At 41.1% G+C, this 22,703-nt stretch overlaps 1 long non-coding RNA gene across 9 annotated transcripts in view; it reads left to right on the forward strand.

Moving 5' to 3' along the window:
• The window catches only part of LOC117200765 (uncharacterized), a 354,407-nt gene that overhangs the window by 208,431 nt on the left and 123,273 nt on the right, over nt 1-22,703 (forward strand). For all 9 annotated transcript variants that reach the window (XR_007471048.1, XR_007471047.1, XR_007471049.1 and 6 more), the window contains one exon: nt 5,691-5,818. This is a non-coding gene — a long non-coding RNA (uncharacterized LOC117200765). The remainder of the gene's footprint in view (nt 1-5,690; nt 5,819-22,703) is intronic.

Genomic DNA, 22,703 nt, shown 5'->3' on the forward strand with positions numbered 1-22,703 from the left:
CTAAATGGATATGTGGAGAGATAGATAAACAACTGATAGACTCCTGTGCCCCTGTACTGATATTGGACAGAGATAGATTGTGAGAAAGAATGAATGGAAGAGTCCATCTTAATAATATCTTTCCATTATCACACAAGGAAATAGACCATAACCAACCTAAGGAATTGATCTCAACTTTCAGAGATGTTGCCAGAGTGAGTTGGGGAGATGAAATGCATTCTCTGCCTCTTCAAGTAGGACCAGTGTGGAGGGCTTCTAAGGCTTATTGGAAATATTTTTATTTTTTTTTAGGAAGAACTTGTTCATCAGAGTCAGAGCTAGGTGAACCCTGATGTTCCTCCATAATTTTTAGCCATTTTTAGTCTCTCATTTTCATCTGAAAGCACCATAGTTTGAACCCATGTTGCTCCTTGTTCTTTTTCTTCCCTTATTTTATTTTTTCTACACTTTATCTTGTTTTATTTGTGTCAATACACAACAGTGTCTTCAAACAGCCAATGCTGGCATTACCTATAGGGCTGACCTGGTGGTAGGTGCTTCTTGGCTGGATTGGACTTTATTCCAGTGGGTATAGTCAGGGAGGACTTCTTGGAGGAGACAAGGCTTAAACTGGACATTGACATAAACTTGGAAAGAAAGAAAAGAAATTTAAGTACTGTAGTGCCAGCAAAAGGATCTGGCAATAACAAAAGGATCTGGAAGTGGCAGTAACTCCCTCCTACCTTTCCTGCTCTGTGAAAGAAATCCTCTCTCCAAGGTCTCATTATGTGTAGAAAGAGAGAAATAGGACAGTAGGTCCCCCTCTACTTAGCACTGAGTGTCTCGTGAACTTTCTCCCTTCACAGGGACAGTCACTCATGTTCCGGCCCCATCCTTCTGGGAACACACTTCTAGTAAACACTAACTCCTGCCCAAATTTCAATCTCCTGCCAAAACCTGGCCTCTGTTGACCCCCCACCCTCCTGCCCCAAGGGGTAGAAGAGGAGAGAAGGACATGAAACTGACAAATTGGCATAAATTTTAACCACAGTGGAGCTTATTTAGATATGTAACCAAAGTGGGCTAATAGCGTGGAGTCTTGGAAATGTAATTGGGGTAAATGGAGAGCAAATTACTGAACCACATGTTAAAAGTAGAAATTATAAAACAACAAAAACCTCACAAAACCCTAAAATTTGAATTTCTGTTTTCTCTATCACATCACTTAACTATATTTTGGGCTAAATGTGTATACTTATTACACATCTTCCATAGGGCAGAGAATGATCTAAGAGTCTTGGGTAAAAGGAGATGGTATTGATAAAGGAGCTTATGACCCAGAGGACATATTTCCTGGAACAAGCGGGTAGCTGCAGCTTCTAGATGATCGAGTTCAACCTAGTCGAAGATTTAATCCCAAGACCTGTAAAAAATAGAGAATGAATATTGGCTCTGGCTCCCTAAAAGGTACAGACTTTAGACTTACTGAAGGAACTAGAATTACAAAATTATCTCATCTCAGAAAAAAAGAAATGATCCTTCATACCATCTTTGCCTTTTAAAGGTAAGCTGTGTAATCAGCTGGCTTGTCAGGCTGTTTAACAAGGTAAAGAATATTAAAATATTTGTCTTGGCTTCTGCACTTTGTCAGTGCTATAAAAATCACAGGATAGAGCCTGCCGATCATTTATTTGACTGTTTGAATGAAGGAGTTTGATGGAGGCAACAGTCTGTAACTAAACAAGACGCCTGCAAAATTTGGGCGCCGGAAATACCATCTGGTGGCCGGATGGTATTTCCCAGAGTGGGTTCCAGAGCTGAATCAGAGGCAGCTTCCTCCACTGGGCAGGTGGGTGGAGAAATTAAGCTTCTGTGCTCCTTTGGAAAGTCATCAGTGATCTCTTCCTTTGCAAGGCTATTGAGGGGTGAAAACCCACCTTGGGGTTGCCATTATCACGAGGCTTATGCCGAGAATCTCCTTGTTTTCTTGCTCCGATAATGTTGTCAACTGTTGGGGTCTCTGAGCAATCTCCCTATGAGTAGTACTCCTCTTATCTTTCCTGGCGCTGAAGAAGTTATGAACTGAATGAAGAGTAAGAGTGTGTTCGAAACGTATCCCTGAGGACAGCTAAGTCGGAGGTCATGCTTACAGTTCTGTAGCCAAGTGGGCTTGTTGATTCTCAGCCCCAGAATGAAGCAGGCTCACCCACTCAACCCTGGTAGCACTGAACAGAACAGGGCTTTCTACAGGGAAAGGGCTACCCAGGCAAGAGTTTTGGGGGAACTCCTGTTCCCCCTGGACTGGCTGGTTCCCAGAAGTAATGAAGCTAGAGCTCAAGTGAGCATCCTTAGTTATTTTTCTCAAATTCACCAGTCAAATGAATGATGTGTTGGGAGATGGGGAGAGATCAAAGTCTGTCAACAATAGAGTTCTCTCCACTTGGAAGGAAACTTCAGGAATGGAGAGAAAGCTTCCTCTACCTTTAAAATCAGTTCATGTAGGCATGCTCCCCTTGCTGGCAGGCCAAGTTCTCAGCCATGTCTGCTCAGGTGTACTCCATCCTGTCTGCTCTGCAGCCTCCCTAATTCTTAATGCAGACACAGTTGTTCCAACTTTAATCTGCTGTGTTAAAGATTAGTGCCCATGCACCAAACACAAATAGAGGGACGCATGGCAGTAAGGCGACTCTTAGACCCCCTCTCTGCTGTGTTTCCCAAGGCTTCTCCCAGGCTGTGGACTGGTATTATCTCCCATTTATGGGAAGCCATCCGTGTTCTCCAGGACCTCTCCCGCACTGTAATTCACACTGCATGCTATCACTGGACTAATTTTCTGAAAACACTACTCTTACTGAGTCACTCAAACTCTATGTGTCTCCATTTCCTCATTGGTAAAATGGATATGTTTATGTTTTCCCTGCTTGCCTATCTCTATTGTCGTTGAAAGGACAAACAAGACCATGGATGGAAAAATGCCCTGTAACTTGAAAACTGTCATGTGTATGTGGATGTACCAGCCCACCTTAGGGACCCTCATTTCTTTCTATTGTCTATCAGATCGAGTTTGCACTATTGAGCTTGGTGTTCAAAGCCTTCATAATCAGACATGTTCCAGACCTCCTCTCCCCTTGTTACCCTACAGTCCTGGTTCTTTTTTCCTTCCCTACCTATCCCTCTGGGAAGCTTTCCTGATTGCTCCTACCCTCAGGATTCTTCCTCTCATCTGAGCTCTTACAGATTCTGTAGTTGGAATAAATGCATGTCAACCACGGCTGTACATTAGAAACACCCAGAGAGCTGTTAGATGATATTGTTGTCTGCATCTCACCCCAGAACAATTGAATTAGAATCTTTTGGGGTGAGGCCAGGATAACTGTTTTCTAAAAGCTCTCCAATGACTCTAATGTACAGCCAGGGTAAAGAACCCCTATTGTATACCATACACTCAGCATTGAATTGCTTTGGTCTCATGAGTACATCTTTTCCCCCTAATTGCTCTTTGAATTTCCCATAGGACAGAGGCCCTGCCCCGTCTCCTCCTCCCCTCCTTCCTTCTGTTGTGCCTTTTGTCTCTCCTGGACACATCTGGCTTCTGTGGGTTATCCTTACCAAATTTACCTTAGGACACATTCATCTGCCCCTCTTCTTGTCCCCCAAATCTGAGCTCAGCAAGCTTTAGTAAATACTGTGTGGTGGGCCATAGATTGAGTCCAGTCTGAGCTCACCCATGGAGTTCAAGTTTATCATGTGTGCTTGAGTATGCGTGGTGGACTGGTGAGGCGCATTAACAAGAAGTCTATTTGTATAAGGGACCCATCAGCTCTTGGGAGAGGATTCATTTTTTGAGGTGGGGGAGTCAGGAATCAGCAGAAGTGAACATTTAGAACCAGATGCCCAGAACCAACCTTAGGAGGCAGGGGGAGGTATATTCATGGAAAAAAATTCTCTGGTGGATATATGTGTTCAGGGCTTGGGTGCTTAAGATAAATGTCATTTAGCGGTATACTGTAGTTCACACTTCATTAAATAGTACACACTGGAATTCCTTCATGTTCTGGCCTCACTATTTCCCCTCTTTGCCAACAGAAAGCTATGTGGGAGTTTGTCAAAACCTTCTGGGGATTTGGTGGTTCTAATTGTGGAAAAGAGCATCACTTAGAGCTCAAGGATGGAATTCCTGTTTTCAACAGACGCATTCCCTATTACATTTGTTTCTCATTCATGCATGAGATGAATTCATTCTCATTCATGTAGAGAGACCCTGCACATCCGTGATTATACACCCACTCAAGTACAACCCTTCCTGCATTGGGCTTGTTCTAGTTATGGTCATTCTTGCAGCTTGGTCAACTCCGGGCAACTTCCAGGTTGGTTGCAGTTTTAAGGAAATGCTCCCGTTTCATTTCTGTTGCTCTTTTATACGATGTTGGAGTTTGATACAAATTCCAAGCTTTATTCACCAGGTCTTCTGCTTCCCAGGGTCTTTTTGAATCTCTCCCATGCTTAGTTGCTCTTCAGTGCACATCTGACCTCTATGGACTATACTGAGTAATTTTGCTTCAGGACACATCTATTCTTTGGCACCTGTTTCCTAAGACGCCTTGCTCTGGTTTGTGGAAAAAAAAAAAAAAAGAAAAACACAAAGCTTGATTGTATTGTTCTGTTGGTGCTGAATACTGAGTATCTTCTCACAGATACAGAAACTTCAGGCTGCCCATCGTACTTCATTTCCAGCGTTAGCTAGTACCCTTTAAATCTCTCTCCTAATCAGTCATTCGTCATAAACTCAAGAGTTGGCTTGACTTGCAGGCTCATTGTTAACAGTGACTAAGGCATCTTATAATGTCAATCACACCTGTTACAAATGTCTTAGCTTAATTCATACTGGATGATTTTGTATCTACGGAACGCCTGATATTTTAGGACTACGGATCAGTGCCCAATAGCGAATATTGCACTATGGTATGTGGTGGGATCATAGTCAAGTCCAGTCTGTGTTCACCAATGGAATTCAAACCTGTGGTGTGTGTGTGGTGGACTGGGAGGGTGGGTCAAACAAAAGCCCTTCCCGGTTTATTGGCTGGCTCTCTGATGGCTGACTGGCTCGAATCCTTCTTGACTTGCCTTCTTGCCTAGATTTGTTCATCTCTTTCTGTTGTTTCTGATTCTTGGAAGTCATGCCCCTCTCTTGGGACCTCTGCACACTTAGAACTCCAAGAACTTCCCTCTTCACGGTCAGAAAAGAAAGTGTTGGTGAACTGAGAACTGGGAGAGTAGTGCCTACGAGTGTTGCCAGGGCTTTGGTCTGATGGTGAGCCAGCCAGGAGGTGCCCTCCCTGATGGGAAGTTTAATACTAAGTAACCCATAGATGTATCTCCTTCACAACAGATTCTTCTGAAACAGTCCACAACTATTTAGATTACTTCCCAGTCCTAGCTAATAGGTTTAGTAAGACATATCCCAGATACAGTTTCCCAGTCTCTTTGTGACTCAAAGGTTTTGGACTGATGTGGCCATAGCATCAAGGCTCATTATTTGTCCTGGCATTACACGTGTGTGTGTGCGTGTGTGTGTGTGTTTATGGTCTGCAGTGATGTATGCCACCTGCTATATCCCACAAGCCTGCTGGGTAGCATAAGAGTATTTTTGCATTTGCGGGGTGCTTTTCAAAGTTGGCATTTATTTCAATAATTTCTCCTCCTTCTCTCAGGGTCAGTGGGCACATCTGTGGAGACTGCACCCCTTGTTTCCTGGCACTGGAGGAGATTAGTGAGGACACCTGGTTTCTTCTCATTTTGCACAAAGAGAGAGAGAGGCTCAAGGGTTGTGGGCTCAGCGGTGAGTATCTGAATCTCATGGAGACATTTCAGCAAGTGTGCTGGGCGGACATATGCTTGCAGTTATTTTTTCAGTGTTGGGAATAGAGCCAGAAGTACTTTATTTCATTCATTCCTTTGTTCAACATGATTTAGGTTGCTAATGTGTGTCATTCCTTGTTTTGAGAGCTATGGTGGTAGGGAAGACAGATTTTTATAAAACATCTCTGCCCTTAGGTCTGGGGAGGCAAAACACACACACACACACACACACACACACACACACACCAGAGTTAACATAGTGACACGAGTGAGAAGAACACAGCCCCAGATGCTCATTAGGCTGGGCGCAGGGGGCTGTCAGTCTGAAGAGCTGACCCCCTGGCTACTGCCATGATCGAGTCTTCCGCTCCCTATTCATTCACAGGGCTAACTGATCTAGCTGAGAGCAGAAATCAGCACAAAGAAGGAAAAGAACTACTCCTGGTTTATGCTGAATGGAATGGAAAAAACGGGGGTCCATCTGTTTTGTGTCAGTGTTACAAGATTCAGACGTGCCTTTGTTGAATGGCTTTCCTAGAGTTTCTGGGGCGTCTAGTTCCAAAAGAGATGCAGTTGCTGAAAATAAACATTCTTTCCTGAAATACAAGCAATAGATCTGTGTACTCAGTGTCCAGTGACTCCAGCCCTTGGAGGGATCTGGACGAGACCCCAGCTCTACCCAAAATTGTGCCTGGCAGGGATACTAACAGGTGGAGATGTAAGGAAGGAGAGATTTACTCAGAGGACTGAATTGAGATCAATTATTGATTCATGAAGACATTTCTATTTGTGTGAGGGGCAAAGGTCTCTCACTGAACTTCCGCTGAGGGTGAGCTACACCAGGCGGTCAGGCAAAAGAAGCTTCAGTCAGGGGCCTTTTCCACTGGCCCTCATGCTCCCCCACAGGTAGGAGGATATTTGAAAAATAGGAAAGAGGAGAGACCAAATGTACAGACTGCATTTTTGATGGATCCAAGTGTTGTGGAAAAGAAAGAAGAGAGTCTCCCCTTCTCCATCTGAAGGTGGATCTCCAAGGGGTATCTGGTTTGTGATCTTTTATTCATGCTCCTAATCCGTTTGGCTCTATCTTTGGGAAATTACTTCTATTCAGTGCACTTAATTGCTTAAATTGCTTTGGGTTTGCTGCATTTAAAATATTTGGTAAAAGACACGTGGAAAGATTGACAGTAAAATGTGTATCAGGTGAAAATAAACTTCACAGATTCCCAGACCTAGTTTCATCTTGTAAATACTGAATTTGGAGTCCCAGGAAATAGCTGAGAGGCTATTAATTTTTTGCTTGTCCACAAACAGAAAATAAAAGAAATAACAATCATAGTTATGAATTTTTGAACACCTGTAAGATGTTAGGCACTCAGGATTTTACATCAAATTCAAAAAACAAAGATGAATGAATCTGTGGTTCTGCTCCTGCCGACTCTGTGATTCTAGGGGCCTGGTCTCTGTGACCACTTACGGTGCTCAGTGAAGCCCATCCAGCCAAGTTGGGGGAAAGTTCCAGAAAGATCTCCCCTCACCCGCCTTTCTGCTTTGAGGAGAACCCTGTAATACCTTTTAGCTTTTATGTGTGGCTTGGGGACCTCTTTCCAGCAAGCCAGCAGAATTGGCACTGACCCTCAAACCTGAGAAAGTTGGAGCTGCCTAATAGCAGAGAAGTGACCACAACAGCTTCCAAGGAGGCCTTTGAATCTTGGCTCTGTTGCAGCACTTGACTGTTTCTAACTGTGCATCTGAGGGCATGTTCCCTTTTTTATTTACACTTGGATTTACTTGATCCTGCTGACCTCTTTCCAGACAGCATCTGTATTGCTTGTTACAGCAAATCAGAAAAGTGACCTGCTCATTCATTCATGAAGTTTTATCAGTTGCCTGTGGTGGATACATTACTGCAGAAGGGACTTAAAGCAGGTGCTCTGAGCTCAAATGTCCAACCTTCCTTAGCCTTGGTGTTGGCTGGGACAGGGGGTCCAAAAATCTGTAGACCACGTGCTTATAGTTATGTTCTGACCTAACTGGTCATTTAGGAAGACTTCTTGACCTTTGGAGAAGTTCTGCCTCTGAGGAGGCCTTTGGTTTATCCAGTGATGTGGACAGGAGGGGGAGGCTGGGTCCTGTACATGAGGAATTGTCCCACATCCTGCATGAATTGTGAATATCTCAGTGGATGCTGGTGTAGGTGAAAACCCTTTTGTCAATTAGCTGAGCCTAGGTCTTAACTGTTCTACATATAACACAAAGTGTTTTGTGTATAACGCTGATCTGTACTGACTTTCCCAGGGACTATATCTACTGTGTAAATTGAGAAAATATTGCACGTTATGATGTTCAAAAATTTATCAGGAATTGCTCACATCCTTACCATCATGGAAAATCATTGTCACTGATGGCAACGCCTCTCATGGTATCAGAATCACCCACAGATTGTAGCAATCTGTGCTTCTAGCTGTCTCATTCCTGGTGAGGCTATGTAAAGACACAAGCGTCTGGCCATTTCGCTATGTCTTCTAGTTAGTCATCCTCCTGAGTGTTTACAGATTGAAAGAAGTGCTATTTCATACATTCTTTCCCATGTATTTTCCATGACATTCTAGTTAGTACGTTATATTGGTATTTGTCTTTGCATGTTTTAAATTGCTGCTGCTTTTTTCCTAAGAATACAGTTCTGTTGTGAAATGGGGTGAGGATGTACTTTGTTTTGCTTAGAACTTTACCAGGAGTTGCTCACCATTTTGAAAAATGAACTCACTGATAGAAATAGCACTCAGAGAATGAGTCGTAAATACAAGACACTTGATTAGCCTGCATTTTTAGGTATCACCTTCATGATGATTCTTTCAGATATAGATGTGAACATCTCATGACTTAATGTCTTCCAGTATAGGCATGATCCCTTACATATTGAGTTATGCATTTCATTGTAGATTATTTACTTTAATCACTCCGTTTACTTAGGACAATATATTTCTATTGTAAAAAGTGATGTGGGTCAGATATATTATCCATGACTTTCAAGTCGGGTCATTATTAAAAGCTTGTTATAAAAAGGGAACGTTGGTTCTGACAGGGCTCTGATGAGAAGCTCTGAGGAACAGCCTTGGTGCAGGTCAGTTTCTGGCACAAAGGAAGCCCCTTTGTGGGTCAGCATGGGCAACCAACTTCCCATTTCGGGCTTTCCCCTAGATGGCTCATGTCTTGGTTCAAGGTCAATTTGATAAATATCAGTTGGAAATTTATATATTGTTCAGTTGATCTAAAATTCAACTTCCTTCTAAGTGTTTTCCTTTTCATTCAGTTGTTCTGTAATACTATTTTGTACCTTTTCCTCTAGAACACACTATGACATTTGCCTTACCAATCTCTCTCTGTATATGTATGTATAAAGACACACATTTCTCTTTTTTTCCCTAATACATTTGAGATTAAGTGCACAGGGATACCCTATTGTCTCTAAGGACTTTAGTATGTATTTCCTAAGAACAAGGACACTCTCCTCTAAGACCATATTACACCTCTTGCAATCAGGAAATTGACATTGATATCTTACTACCATCACATATACACGACCACAGTTCCCATTCACAGGCCTAGCTTGTCCCAATAATGCTCTTTAAGGACGCAGGAGCCAGTTCAGGTTCACTCGTTTCATTTAGTTGTCATATGGCTTTCTGGTCTCCTTCAGTCTGTAGCGGTTCCTCTGTCATCCTGGTCTTCCATGGCCTTGATGTTTTTAAAGGGGCTAGGACAGTTACTTGGTAGATGGTTCCACAGTTGGGCATTGTCTGGGGTTTCCTCATCAATAGATTTCAGGTTGTGCATTTTTGGCAGGAACGTCACAGAGGTGATGTTTTGTTCTTCTCAGTGTGTAATTTCAGAAGACACATGATATTGGTTTTCCCATTACTGATAAGGATAAAACAGTGAACTTTTATCACTTAGTTAAAATGGTAACCATCAGGTTTCTCCATTGTAAAGCTAATTAGTAGGTCTTTTTAAGAGCAGATCCTGTGATACTATGTACATATGCTCTTCCTTATCAAACCTTCACCCTAGAGTCTACTGGTGAATCTTGCCTGAATCAGTTGTCCAATGGCAATTTTCTAACTGCATGGTGCCTTCTACACTTACGAGTTGGCATTTCTATGTAAGGTAGAACTACTATGTATAGATGTATGTACTTATGAGTTCCTATTTTATTCAGTGGGTTATAATCCCTTGCCATTGGCATTTATTTTGATGCCCAAGTTGTTTTCAACTTGGCTGGTGGAACACCTGTCAAGCTGGATTCTGCATCTTTTAGGCATGTTCCTATCATTCCATCACAAGATGGTCCAGGCTTGGTTCCCTGCCACAGCCCTGGAATCAGCCATTTTTCCAGGAATCCCTGGTGCCCTTTAGAAACCAGAATCTGGTGCTGGGTGTGTTCATTGCTGCTTGTTTGTCTTGCTTCCAGGCCTTCTCAGCAGTCAGAGCTAGAATCGATCTCTCCTCTCTTTTTCTCTCTCTCTCTCACTACATATCTATGTCTACTGCTATGTACATGTATATTTATCTATCTATTAGGAACCGTAACTTTACATCAGTATCCCTAAATACAATCTCACATTGTGAGGTTTATTCTAGACTTCTCCTTTCCATACTTGTACCTCCATTCTCAACAATGAGAAACCTGGCTTGCACATTCTTACTTTATTGACTTATTTCTCAATCACCTTGTAAGTAACCAGTCTTCCAATCACAGGAGCCATTTCCTCGGCCAAGCACTGCCAACTCCCGCTGCTCCTCACATGCTGGAAGATTCCTCCTCCTCCAGCCCTGGTTGCTTGCCACCTGAGAGTTTGCCTACAGATATTTTTGAAGTTATGTGTAAAGGAAAGATTATATTGTCTACAAATTGTATTTCAGGATAATGGGGCAGTGTTGGAGGAGGTCATTGAGAGGATGTGACTCTTGGTTGATCTCCAAGCTGGACCCAGGCAATAGGAGGCTCCTCACCCCTCCCCTGTCCTCGGAATGTACATTTCACCCCACATTCTCCCAGAGGCAGCAGGTTTCGAGGATGTAGCCTTGAGAGTGTAAGGTGTGGTTGAGACCATCTGGACTGAATACTTACGAACCTAGTTAAGGCCTCTCTATAAACTTTTCAGATTGTGGCAGGTGCGTGCAGAGATCTATTCATTTTACAGCTGCCCAAGCCTTGTATGTAAGTCCCTTGCTTATTAAACCTGCACCTACCCGACTCTGGAGAGGTCTGCCTCTTTCTTCCACCTCTCCTTGCCCTCTGTGTCTGGGGGCCAGGTTTTGAACCAACAGGCAGTATATTTTTATAGTGACATATATATTAGATAAGTGTTTATTTTTAATGATATACCATATCAGTTTTCTGCTCACAGCTATTTCCTATGTATCCTGTCTTCCATCTGATTTCAATTTTATATGTCTGAAAAGTAACTTTATTTTGCCTTTTTTCCAAAATAATAGTTTAGCTGGATATAAACACTACAAAGTGTTTTTCCTTCACCATTTTGAGTATGTTACTCCTTTGTCATCTGGTATCTAAATTTGACTTTGGGATGCCTGCTGTCAACTAAATTTGATAGCTCTTTCTAAAGGTAGATTTTAAGATCCTTCTTATTACTTTTAATGCTCTGTAGTTTCACTATGATATGTCTAGGTATAGATTTATTTTTATTTTTCCCATTCTGATAAGTGGAGGGAAACTTTGTTCTCAAGATTTCTGTCTTTGTCTAATTCTGGAATATTCTCAGCTTTTAAATATTGTTTCGATTAAAGACCTAAATGTAAGGCCAGACACTATAAAACTCTTAGAGGAAAACATAGGTAGAACACTCTATGACATAAATCACAGCAAGATCCTTTGTGACCCACCTCCTAGAGAAATGGAAATAAAAATAAACAAATGGGACCTAATGAAACTTAAAAGCTTTTGCACAGCAAAGGAAACCATAAATAAGATGAAAAGATAACCCTCAGAATGGGAGAAAATATTTGCAAATTAAGCCACTGACAAAGGATTAACCTCCAAACTTTACAAGCAGCTCATGCAACTCAATATCAAAAAAACAAACAACCCAATCTAAAAATGGGCAGAAGACCTAAATAGACATTTCTCCAAAGAAGATATACAGATTGCCAACAAACACATGAAAGAATGCTCAACATCACTAATCATTAGAGAAATGCAAATCAAAACTACAATGAGGTATCACCTCACACCAGTCAGAATGGCCATCATCAAAAAATCTACAAACAATAAATGCTGGAGATGGTGTGGAGAAAAGGGAACACTCTTGCGCTGCTGGTGGGAATGTGAATTGATACAGCCACTATGCAGAACAGTGTGGAGGTTCCTTAAAAAACTACAAATAGAACTACCATATGATCCAGCAATCCCACTACTGGGCCTATACCCTGAGAAAACCATAATTCAAAAAGAGTCATGTACACAATGTTCATTGCAGCTGTATTTACAATAGCCAGGAGATGGAAGCAACCTAAGTGTCCATCGACAGATGAATGCATAAAGATGTGGCACATATATACAATGGAATATTACTCAGCCATAAAAAGAAATGAAATTGAGTTATTTGTAGTGAGGTGGATGCACCTAGAGTCTGTCATACAGAGTGAAGTAAGTCGGAAAGAGAAAGACAAATACCATATGCTAACACATATATATGGAATCTAAAAAAAAAGAAAAAACATTCTGAAGAACCTAGGGGCAGGACAGGAATAAAGACACAGACTTAGAGAATGGACTTGAGGATATGGGGAGGGGAAAGGGTAAGCTGGGATGAAGTGAGAGAGTGGCATGGACTTATAAATACTACCAAATGTAAAATAGCTAGTGGGAAGCAGCTGCATAGCACAGGGAGATCGCTCGGTGCTTTGTGACCACCTAGAGGGGTGGGATAGGGAGGGTGGGAGGGAGACGCAAGAGGGAGGAGATATGGGAACATATGTATATGTATAGCTGATTCACTTTGTTATAAAGCAGAAACAAACACACCATTGTAAATCAGTTATACTCCAATAGAGATGTTAACAAAATAATAATAAATAAATAAATAAATAAATATTGTTTCTATGCCATTCCCTCCATTCTCTTCTTCTGGAAGACTCATTTAACCCATGTTTGTGCCTCTTATTTTACTCCATCTTTCCTAATGGATCTTCCACAGTTCTTATTTTTTCTCTCTGCACAGCCTCTGGGTAGACTTCTCAGCACCATCTTTTCCATCACTAACTTGCTTTCACCTGTTTTCAGGCTAGATTTTATCCCGTTTATTGCTTTAAAAATTCATTTATATCCATTACTATAATTTTCATTTATAAAACTTCTTACCCATTCATTTCCATATCATTTTTTTGTTTCATTTTTGCCTTTTACCATAATTTTTGCTCATTTAAAGGGTGCTATTCTTTCATTAATCCACCTAGACATACTTATTTCCATGCTTCAATAAAGGAATATAAGGGATATAGATTTTTTTTTGTCTCAATGACGCCGTACGTTTGTTTTATTTCCTAGTGTTATATTTCTTTACATGGTTGGAATTTTGATTTATGGCTCCATTTTGAGGGGAGTTCTTATTTGTTCTTTGCTGTTCTCTCTTTCTCTTTTCTCCTGCTAATGCTCACTCCTATCTGAGTGGCTATGTGCTTACCATTCCATAAGCCTAACCCTGATCCTGAACAGGTCCTATAATGGTGGTATTTATTTCCACCCCAGTTGTGTGATCAGGGAAATTACTAGCCCTCTTCCTGAGCTAGTGGGTATCTTGCTTAGTTCCTGATCTTGGGGCTGGATTCGTATTGCTTTCTTCTTCCTTTCTCAAGTGATGAGCGCATGTGTTGCAGGGAATGTTGTGGGGCAATCCACCCTCTAGCTTTAGGCAGTGAGCCTGCTTCTAGCCCCTTGTTGTCCCAGAGGCATTGAAATCCTAGTTACCATTGCCTTGGTCTGGGTCTGTGACTTCAGAGCTGTTTATGTTTTGGAATTGCTGTTGTGTTTCTCATCCATGAAGACATTTACTTGTTTGTGAGCCCAATGATATTTTTGTGTTGTTTTAATAGATCACTCCTGCACGTTTGGAACCAGGGTGGTAATGTCAAGTGTGAACTTGCTGAGCTATTTTGATTGAAAGTTTCTTCCTTCCGTTAAACAGAAGTCACATGCTAGCAGAATACTTCTGAACTTCTAGAAGCTGCTGGCATGTATTCTCAGGTCAGAGCTTCGAGAGCTTTTATGTTCATCCCTGATGAATGGCAGAGTCCCACATGCATGACTAAGTCAGACCTTGCCTACCTCTCCATGCAGGAGATTTTCTGAGGCGAGTTGGTGCCAATGGATACCTCTCAGTGTGGTTCACACATGTAAAAATCTTCTCTGGTATATTCACCTCTCTTGCTGGAGCACAAAGGGCACACTTGACACACGTAGTCTTAGTTTCAGAAGGAAACTCAGAGATGTGTAAATCCAGCCTCCCTTCCCACTTGGACATACACATTAGTGATTCTTAGAAAGGCAATTTGATTTTTCAAAACCCACTGAATTGTTGCCCAAGGCAATCTTTACAGATCCTAAAGAGCAACATAACCCTTGCTGACATCTGCACAGAGTTAGAAAGTTTTCTTACTATCAAGTCCAAATTGACCCCCTTGTAACTGACTCCATAATGACACAAATGATACTCCTGACATGAGAGCTGTGCAGACATAGGAAGACATTCAGTTTTATACTCTGAATTTCCTCTTCTCTGGTGTAAATCCTCCTATTTCCTACAGCACTCTTGCCTATAACACAGATATCTCATTTTTCTGTGGCCACCTCTTGATAGGTGTTGTGTGTTTTCTTAGCCATTTATTTGGTCTAGAGTGCTTATGCAAAGGAACAGGCAACTCTGATTTTCAAAAGATAAGAGAGGACGGTCCAGTTTGGTATCTCAGTCCCAGCTCCCCTCAGCCATGAAAAGGATTCAGTTGGCTCCGTGGCTGTCTTCATGGTTTAATTGGATGGTGTGATTACATTTGCTTACAGCCAGCATAGGTCATGCAGCCCATGCTTCCCCCAGGCCTGTGTCCAGAATCCTAAGTTTCTACTTTGGGATGGTAAAGTATTCAAAGTAGTTCTCCAGTCCTGCCTTTGCCTCTGTTGCAGCCTGGGAATGGCTACTTGCAAACCACTTCCGTAGACAGGGTAATGGCATATTGATTGCTGAACAGGTGGTAGGGGTGCAGCTTGACTTTTAGATATAATTCTGCTTTCTGCCTTTTGGCTTGGGGCTGGAAGGTGTTCATGCTTTAATCTTATTGTGGAATAATTTCAATGCTTGTTGATATTTTTGACTTTCATTTCTTCCTCCTCCCCCTCCCCTCCGCCTCCTCCCCGTCCTCCTCCGCCTCCTCCGCCTCCTCCTCCTTCTTCTTCTTCTATTTCTTCCTCTTCCTCTTCTCCTTCTTCTTCTTCTTCCTCTTCTTCCTCTTCCCCTTCCCCTTCCTTTTCTTCCTCTTCCCCTTCCCCTTCCCCTTCCCCTTCCCCTTCCCCGTCTCCTTCTCCTTCTTCTTCTTCTTCTGGCACAGACTGACATGGCACACTGGGGCCATGTGAGAATTAGGCAAAGAAAAGCTGATCTGAATCACTAAACCGAGGCTCTGGAAAGAATAGATCCTCATTCAGCAGAATGAAGTGAACCTGTGAGCTGAATGTTTTAGGGGAATATTTCCCAAAGACTGCTTCCTGGACTGCTATAACCTTGTGCGATACTCTGTGCATAAAGGGCTCCATGATCATATAAGTTGGACATGATGTACAATATGTCTCCCTCTTGGAGAGAATTTTTCATCTGAACATGTGGAAGACTGTGAGACTTTCAGCAGTAAACTTTTCAACTTTCTTTAATTTAACATTGACCATGCTTATTTGGTCATGGAACTCCATGTAGAGAAAACTGTGGTCCCCATTGACATACTGGAGGAAATGCACTGCTAGGCTATGTGGTATCTGCACGAATGTGCTCCATGCATTCACTCACAAACATGCCAAATGCTATCGTGTGCCTCTGCTGCCCAAGAGACATTTTCTTTCCTCTCACTGGAGAATGAATTTGAGAATTCATTCTACAGGGAATATCACCAATCCCACAGCAGTGTCATCCCCGAATGAGATGGCATTGAACGGTTTGTGTCGGGAAATGGGGAAGAGCAGGGAGGAAAGATACCATCAGGATGAGGTGGAGTTAATCAGCACACTATCTGGTGGAGATTTTGAGTGAAAATTTATGAAAATGGCTGGTATGGGTCACTAGGAAAGAACCTGTTAGCTGGAGGCAGCCAGGTCAGCAAAGGCAAGGAGGAAGGGAGGTGGAAAGCAAGTATGTTCCCTGTCTTGGCTGATGCATGAGGGAGATTGTGGACAAAGATGGAGGAATCAGAGGACAGCTAATGAAGGATGCTCAGTCCTCACTGCAGAGTTTGAAATACAGTAAGTCCCCTACATACGAATGAGTTCTATTACGAGAGCGCATTCGAAAGTCCCATTTGTTTGTAAATCCAACAAAGTTAGCCTAGGTACCCAACTCACACAATCGGCTATATAGTACTGTACTAGAAGAGGTTTTAATACTTTTTATACAGATAATACATAAAAAACAAACAAAACACAAAAAATAAAAAGACCATTTTTAATTTTACAGTACAGTACCTTGAAAAGTACAGTGGTACCAGCTAATCACCACTGCTTTTACGCTTGCTTACGCTTGCTTACATCCTGGGTTTGAAATAGAGATACTGTACTATGGTACTCTATACAGTACTGCACAGTAAAGTACACAAAAGCACAGCCACTTGTAGAGGATGTACGCGCGTGACAGTGTACGCCACACATATGAACTAACTTATGTGACTGGACATGCGAACTCACGTTTGCATCTTTGAAAGTTCGCAGCTTGAAGGCTTGTGTGTAGGGGACTTACTGTAGACATGAGTGGTGTTAGGGATCCCCATAAAGATCTCCAGGGAGGACATAATAGGATACAAATAATTTTCATGGACCAAGACCTCTTTGTCTGCTATCAGACATGTTTGAGGTGATTTCTGAGCAGAGGCTGCAGGGATGGAAGGTGGGGACAATTTTAGAGAAGAACTTGATGATTACAAGGTGCAGAGAAAAGAATCCAGTTCAACTCAATTGCTAGGATTGTGGTGACTGAGATCCAGGAGTTTCTGGAAGGTACACTTCCCCTCCCTCCTTGAAGCAACATTGTAGTTGTCAATGAAGTTCTTAGCTGGAGGCCACCCAATCGCCATCCAGTCATTAGGAGATAAAAACTATTGATCATTATTTGTCTACTACTCTTGGAACCAGCAGGCCTCCTGCTAATATCTTTATCCACTTCTAAGGCTGTAAGCCTATTGACTTTTTTCTTTTTTTAAAAAAACAAAAAGATCAGTTGATTGGAGTGTGAGGTGCTAAAGAAATTACTTTTAACCAAGTGATGGGAAATTTTATCATGAAACATCTGTAGAAGAGCATGGAAACCTTGTGATGACCCTTTTCTGGTCTAGTGAAGCAACAGGGGATGGGAGGTCTGTCCTTCTGTTTATCTTATGATCTCTTCACTTGAGACAAGCCCCAAACACAAAGAAAGTAAGAATGAAGAAGCCAGGTTCAGTGAGTAACCCAAAACTGCCCACATGATCTCCCTGGCCTTGGTTTATTCATCTGGACAAGAACTTAGTCGGCACTAGACATTTTCTTATGTTCTGAGGCTGTAGTAACATCAGAATAGTGCATGGCTTCTTTGCAAACGTTGCTGAACCCCTGAGATATGTGAAGCACAGAGTGGACCAAAGCAGCCCTTGGTTCTCTGGTTTTCTGCAGCAAGCTCAGCACTGTAGCCAGCTGCAGGGAGTTCTTACATGAGCCAGCACACAGGACCCTTCCAGAGGCATGCTCTGATTGGAAACACCAGTGGTCCCTGGCAGAGGCAAAGGCCAAAAGCACAGAAGATGTTCTTCCCTTTTTAAAATTAATGACATGTCATCACAGAGTGAAGAGTAGCCTCATGAGGGAGACCTGTCAGTGAAAGATTCATCAACCAAATAATCAACAGGTATCAACTGAGGCTTCTTGGACTCAGGCCTATGGAGGTAGAGGAAAGATCCTGATGACATGGTTCCTGGTTTCAGGGAGCTCAACCTCTATTTGGATGATGAAGATACTCTCATATAGAACAGTTGTAGTCTACATGTGCAGTGAGGGACAGAGGTCCTGAAAGGTTTCCTGCAGGAGGTAGGACTTGTTCTGGACTTTGAAGGACAAATAGAGTTTGAAGAGACAGAAGGAAGGAAGGAAAGGGATGTTCCAGGTGTCTGACACAGTGAAGATACAGGTCTGGCTTGGATAGAAGGGATCATTGTTGGGGATAATGATTGATGCCTCTTGGTGGGTGCTGGTCATACTGTGTGTGTTTTGGGGATATAGGTGACATAATATAAACTTTACATATTTAAAGTATACAATTTGATAAGACCTGACTTATACAGGATCCAGGAAACTATCCCCCTATTCAAGATAATGAACTGTTATCAACAAAAGATCCTTGGAGACTTTTGTGATCCCCATCACTCCCTGCTCCCCATGTCTGCTGGTAACTAAGGGTCTGCTGCCACTATAAATTTTCATTTTTGAGTGTTTTATGTAAATTGAATCTGCTACCAGGTACTCTTTTGTCTGGCTTTTCCCACAAAGTGTAAGTATTTTGACAGTCATCCATGTTTATGTGTATAAGTAGTTCATTCCTTTTATGGCTGAGTAGTATTCCATTGTATGGATCAACCATTATTTGTTTATTTATCAGTTGATACGCATTTGGGTTATTGCCAGTTTTTGCTCTTACAAATAAAGCTGTTATGAACATCTGTGGACACATTTTGCATGTATACATGATGGCATTGTTCAGATATTCTATAACCTTCCTGATTTCCTTTGTACTTGTTCTATTAATTATCAGAAGGTAAATGTTGACAACTTTGACTATAATTGTGGACTTGTCTATTTCTTCTTGAAGTTTTATCAGTTATTGCTTCATGTATTTTGAAGCTCCATTATAAGTTGCATAAACATTTAGAATTATTATGTGATTCTGGTAATTGACCCCTTTACCAATATGACATGACTTTTCTGTATCTTTGATAAGTTTTTGTTGCTCTGAAATCTACTTCATATGCTATTAATATAGCCAGTTATTAATAGCCAGAAAGTTATATCCAACTTTCTTTTGATTAATGTTATATGCTCACACACAAATATGTGTATACAGTTGACCCTCTGTATCCACAGGTTCTGCATCCCTGGATTAAACCAACTCTGGACTGGGGTTGCTTGAATCCACAGATGTAGAACCTGTGGATACAGAGGGCTGACTGTACTATGCCATTTTATGTAAGGAACTTGAACATCCATAGATTTTGGTATAATAGGGGTCCTGGAACCAATCCCCTATGGATACTTAGGGATGTCTCTCTCTCTCTCTCTCTCTCTCTCTCTCTCTCTCTCTATATATATATATATATATATATATACACATATATATTTCATTTTTTAATTTACCCATTTATGTCTATATTTAAAATATTTTTCTTATAGGTAGCACAAATTTGGTATTGTATTTTTTTTACCCAATCCAAAAATATCTGCCCTAAAAACTTTTATTTTGATTTAATTATAGATTTATATGCAGTTGTAAGAAATGATACAGAGATATCCTGTGTTTCCTTTGCTCAATTTCCTTCAGTAACATCTTGCAAAACTACAGTACGATATCAAAACCAGGATATTGATGTTGATACATCAGACTTGCTCAGATTTCCTGTTTTTTTTTTTTTTGTTTGTTGTTGTTGTTGTTGTTGTTTGCAGTACGCGGGCCTCTCAGTTTTGTGGCCTCTTCCGTTGCGGAGCACAGGCTCCGGACGCGCAGGCTCAGCGACCATGGCTCACGGGCCCAGCCGCTCCACAGCATGTGGGATCTTCCTGGACACACAGGGCACAAACCTGTGTCCCCTGCATCGGCAGGTGGACTCTCAACCACTGTGCCACCAGGGAAGCCCCAGATTTCCTGTTTTACTTGTACTTATTTGTATGTATGTGTGTACATATGTTTTTAGTTCTATGCAGTTTTATCACTTGAATAGTTTCATGTATTTACTACTACAGTCACAATATAGAAAAGTTCCATCGACAAAAAAATCTCATGTTTTCCCTTCCTCTGACCCACCCTGCCCTTTTCTTTAACTCCTGACAACCATTAATCTGTTCTCCGTTTCTGACATTCAGTCTTTTGCCATAAATATGATATTAGCAGTCGGTTTTTTGGTAGATGCTCTTTATCAAGTTAAGGTAATTTCCCTCAATTCCTAATTTGCTGAGAGTCTTTTTTTTTAATCATTAATGGGTATTAGATTTTGTCAAATACTTTTTCTGCATCGTTTGATATTATCATATGAATTTTCTTCTTTGGCATGTTGATATGATGAGTTATACTGATTGCTTTTTGAATGTTGAGCCAGCCTTGCATACCTGGAATATATCCCATTTGGTCATGGGACATAATTCTTTTTATACATCATTGGATTTGATTTGCTAATTTTTTGTTGAGAATTTTTGTGTCTAAGTTCATGTGAAATATTGGTCTGTAATTTTCTTTCTTTGTATTGTTTTTGTATGGTTTTGGTAATCTCTACCTTTCAGCTGGAGTGTTTAGATCATTTATATTTAATGTGATTATAATATAAATCTGTCATCTTGCTATTTGTTTTCTATTTGTTCCATCTATTTTTAGTTCTTCTTTTCCTTTTTTTTAAATCTTATTTTGTATTAATGGAGTATTTTAAAATTATTCTACTTTATCTTCTTTGTTGGTTGACTTATAGCTATAACTCTGTTTAGTTATTTTAATAGTTTCTTTGAGGATTACAGAACACATCTTTAAGTTTTCATAGTCTACCTTCAAGTAATATTGTACTATTTCACATGGTAAAAATTCTTATAAGAGTAAAGCCCAGGACCCCTGGACTTTCAACTTCACCTGCTTGACTCAGGCTGTGTGCTGGGATCTGCCTAGGTTCCCTCTCCTTGGGTCATGTATTGGAGACTCTCTCAAGGCAGTAAACTGGGGCAATTCTAAGGCTCTTCTCATTTGTTTCTTCTCTTTCAGGGATCACCATCCTTCATTCCCTGATGTACTGAGTCTTTAAAAACATTGCTTCATGTATGTTGCTTGCTTGTTTTGTTTTTATTTTGTTTTTGTTTGGCTTCAGGTAGGAAGATAAATCTGGTTCCTCTTACTCCTTCTTAGGCATAAGCAGAAATTTTACACTGTTGTTTTAATATGGATTCTGTAGGCTTCATGTTAGAGTCAAAGTATTAATCCTTTCAAGAGAGTCTCTGTTGTGGACTGGAGAGAATAAAAACATCAAGGCTATAGGGCATGTAGTAGGTATTTCCCTTCAGAAATATCCAGCCCATGTACTATAACCTCACAGCATGGCAAATATTTGCATGTGATGGTAGAACCCACTCTCCAGAAGGAGAAGGTGATTTGTGCAATGGAATTTTGTTATATATGTATTTAGCCTCCATCCTGCTTATATCTTTTGTAAGTGAGACTAAATTTAGTGCCATGAAATCCCCCATTTTACATTTATCAAATAAATAACTCTACACTGGAGAGAAGAAAGGGCATCACATACTTAAAGAATCACATGGTCTTAGACTCCGGAGGGTTCTCAAGAGTAGCCTGCCTTTAAGAAAGTAAGATATATACGTTCTTCATTTTACATATTCTGCCAACTCTGAATGTTAAGTAACTTATCCAGGATCCTGTAAAGATTAACCTTAGTTCTCTCTCCAAGCATAATAGACATCTGCTTTTGCAACGATTCTTTCTGTAGTGTTCGTCTTTTGTTTTCACTGACTCTGTGGTGTTTCCTTCCCTCCCCAAGCTCTGCTAGTCTCCTGCCTAGCTGGTGGTGTACCTTCTAAAGGCTTTCAGCATATTATGCCTCTCTAGATGGTGGCAAAACATACTTCTCTCCAAAGTTTCTCTTGGGAAGCTTTAAAGCAACACAATTAACAATTTCCCTGTTCATTTTCTGTCCCCTTGTGGTCCTGGCCTCTGACGGTGGATGGATGGCTGTATCATAACACTCCCTCACATCATTTGTCACATCCTGGCATGGTGACAACAGCTTCTCTGTTTCTAGAAGGCCTGGGACTAGAATGTCAGGCAGGGAAACTAAATAACTTTTCACCCTTAAGACATAACTTCTTTCTTCAGAGGGCTGCAGGCCACTGAGAGCTGGTGTGAGGCCATTGAGCTATTGAAGCATGGAGCATTTCTACCAGCCTGGAATGCGACAGTGAAGACTTTATTCTGACTATGCCTGGTCCTAGAGAATTGATTTGGAAAAATGACCAGGAAGCTTTGCAGACAATGGGATCTTTCTTCTTTTCTAAAGCAATGAGCTACAGTGCTCTGGCATCTTTCAGTGAGGTGCTGTCTGCTAATAAGGAATTATGTATAGCCAAGAGCAACTGTAATTAACAGGGCAAAGAGTTTGGTATAGAGAATAAAAATAACAACAATATTAACATTAAACATTTTTGTAGGGATTACCGTAAGTCAGGCACTGTTCTAAGTTCTATAGATATATTAACTTATTTAATGTTTGCAACAATCCTTTGAGGTATGTACTGTTATTATCCCTATGATACTGATGAGAGAAGTTAAGTGACTGACTCCAAGTCACTTAGCTAACCAGTGGTG

Source organism: Orcinus orca, chromosome 13 (assembly GCF_937001465.1).
Source record: "Orcinus orca chromosome 13, mOrcOrc1.1, whole genome shotgun sequence".
NCBI lineage: Eukaryota > Metazoa > Chordata > Mammalia > Artiodactyla > Delphinidae > Orcinus > Orcinus orca.